A 3,323-nucleotide genomic window follows, 5' to 3' on the forward strand; every position below is an offset into this window, starting at 1 on the left:
CACTTTGCGCACGATGTGGGTCATGCCAGCCTTGTAGCCCAGAAAAGCTGTGAGGTGGATGGGCTTGGAAGAGTCATCTTTGGGGAAGCTCTTCACCTTGCCTCGATGCCGCTGCTGCGCTTCCGAGGCAAGAAGCCCAAGGACCCATGTCTGGGAGCTGAGAACTTCCTGTGAGACATGTCGTCGCCACGTCCCGCCGGTAGAGCGAGATGTGGTTTTACTATTTGTTAACCTTAGTCTCTTGACCTTTCCTCTCAGAACCATACTTAATTAAATTAAATTATCTTGTTTTTGAGACAGGCTTTCACCATGCAGTTCAGGCTGGGCTTGAATTCACTGTATAGCTCAGGCTGGCCTCAGTGATCCTCTGCCCTTAGCCTCCCAAGTGCTAGCATTATAGCTATGCCACCATACCTGGCTAGCACTGTATTTTATTAGTGTGGCAGAGGTTACTGAAGTGTAACATCTTCTCTCCTCTTCCTCTTTCTAGTAACATGACCTCTCCACCCTGTCACCTATGCAGAGTTGTAGCAGGGTATATGGCTGCTAAATAGATACTACAAAGTCCAGACTCTATGGTGGTAAATGGTGGCCCCATAACTAAGTTCTCGTCAAAGGAATGCAAGTGAAGCAGTATGTGTAACTTTTAAGTCATGGCCCTAGTTTACTAGGACATGGTGACGTTAAGCAGCCATCCTGGATAGAGAGTTGCACAACTTTTCCATCAGTTGAGGACTGTCTATTCCATTTACCTCTGGAATAATACTTTATTTGAAGGGGCCTGATCTATTTGTGGGTCTGTTAAAGCAGTATGGCTACATCCTTTGCATAAAGATCAAGATCTGCTAGGCAGGGGGGTGCCTCCCTATAATTCTAGTACCTGGGAGGCTGAGGCAGGAGAATCCTCATGAGTACAGCAAGACACTCTCTCAAAACACAAACAACAAAAACAAAACAAAAAAAGGGGTCAGGGATGTATCTCAGTGTCAGTGTTCCCTGGACTGAATTTCTAAGGAATTTTTTTTTTTTTTTTTTTTTTTTTTTTTGTGTTTTGCTCCTTGAATGCCTTCAGGGCACTTTTGCATGGCTGGAGTGTTGTGGGGATCGAACTACAGCAAACTGAGGCTGCCAGCATTGTGGAAGCAGCCACTTACAGAACTGAGCTAGGGCTGGGCCCCCACCTGGACTGAATTTCTAGTACTACAAAAGGAAACGAAAAATATCCCCCAAACCCCAACCCCCTTAAGTATTTATGAAAATGTCTCCTGATGTCTATTTTACTTAATTGCTTTTTGTGAAAAATTGAAACACTTATTCTTATAGATTTATAAATACACTAGGTATTTTATTATTATTTACTACTTACAAGAATTTGAGCCCCAGGAGGACTATTTTGTAGTCATCCTCCAAGATTGCCCTGATGACCTACATCTCTTAGTATTCATCCCACTTCTCTGTTTCCTTCTTACACTGAAGAGTACTTGGCCTGTGTGGCTAATATAATACTGTGAAAAGAACACATATAGCTACCAATGCTAAGTCACTAGTGACAGTGCAGTTTCCAACTTGGTTTCTGTCATTGATCCCTTGGCCTGAGGGAAGCTAACTACCATGTGATATGAGGAGCCCAAGGAGAGGCCCTTGTGATGAGGAACTGAGACCTGCTACCCAAAGTCTGCACGAACTTGCTGGCCATGTGAGCGAGCCACCTTGCGCTACAGGGTGACCAACCACAGACAAACCTTCAGAGAGCAACCCTTGTGGACATTTTGACTATAGCTCCACGACAGACATGAGTCAGAACTAAGTTGCTTGAGGCTAGGTTCTCTAAGATGTTGAGACAGGAGGACTGCAAGTTTGAACCCAGTCTGGGCAACTCAGCTACTTAGTGAAGTCTTGTTTTGTTTTGAGACAGGGTCTCGCTATGTAGTTCTGGCTGGCTGTGATCTCATTGTGTAGCACAGGCTGGCCTTGAACTCACAGGGATCCTCCTGTCTCAGCTTCCCAGGCATGAAATCTTATCTTGAAATAAAATGGCAATAAATAAAATGGCTAAGAATTAAGGTCCTGGATTCAATCTTTTTTTTTTTTTTTTTTGCGGAACCGGGGATTGAACTCAGGCCCTTGTGCTTGCCAGGGAAGTGCTTATTCCACTGAGTCATCTCCCCAGCCCCTCAATCTTTAACATTAAAAATAAAAATAAAAAGGAAAAAGCCAGTGTGGTGGCACAGGCCTCTATTTCCAGTACTCTGGAGGCTGAGGTAAGAGGATCACCATGAGTTCAAGGCTAGCCTGAACTATATAGCAAGACCCTGTCTGAGAACCAAAATAAACCAACAACAAAAACCTCCCAAACAATAATAACTAAACAAAAAGAGAAAGTGAGAGCACTAGAGAACTGTGTTTAGCTATATTTTATAGGTAACAATAGGTGGTAGAGACTGTAAATTCCTTGAAAGTAGGATTCAGGTCTCCTACCCCAACTAGCACATAGTACCCATCTTGTGGAAGATGGGAAGTGACACTTTTTGAAATTCAGCATAATGCAATTGGATGAAATGAGATTGATTACTCCATTCTGACTGTTCATTCTTCCCTGAGGGTTAAGATTTCCTAGGATAGTGAGGAAATGAGTACTGTCGTCATACTGGAATCTCCGTAAACTCTGTTCTTAATACTTAAACAGGATATTTTTTTAAGCCTGGGTGACAGGAAAGCTCTGGTAAATGGAATGTTTCCAGTGTCCTAAGGAAACTCATGTGAGCACAGGAAGCAAACATTGCTTAGTGGGGAAGTGAAGCCTTTCTTCATGGGGTATGTCTGGGCACAGGTCTTGCTCCAGGGACTGGGTGAACAGCACCCAGGGAGCTAGAACTAACAGCTCACTGTAACTATGAATGGGCAGGAAGTGGATCAGAGAGATATGTTAGATCCAACCTCAATCTCTTCTCGAGAAAGGGTCTCGCTCTGCAGCTCAGGCTGGCCTTGAGCTTACTTTGTAACCCAGGTAGTATGGTACTTGAAACAAGCCTCCTGCCTCAGCCTCCGGAATGCTGCGATTACAGATGGGTACCACCGACATCTGTATTAATTTGATGCCTGTTGTCTATGGAGGCCAGACAGCTGGCCGGAAAACTGCATGTTGCTTAGCTTGTGGCTCTTGGTTTGTGTCACTTTTAGATCTGTATCTGTGTGGGAGTTTTAGGAGGATGGAATTTCCTCCTTGGGTATAAGATACTGGCCTTTTCAGATTGGTTGGAAGGAGGACATCTCACTGCACTGTCAACTTAGAATGTATGCTGGACAGCCCAGAACCTGGACTT

The sequence above is a fragment of the Octodon degus genome, unplaced genomic scaffold (genome assembly GCF_000260255.1).
Source record: "Octodon degus isolate 3935 unplaced genomic scaffold, OctDeg1.0 scaffold00093, whole genome shotgun sequence".
Taxonomy (NCBI): Eukaryota; Metazoa; Chordata; class Mammalia; order Rodentia; family Octodontidae; genus Octodon; species Octodon degus.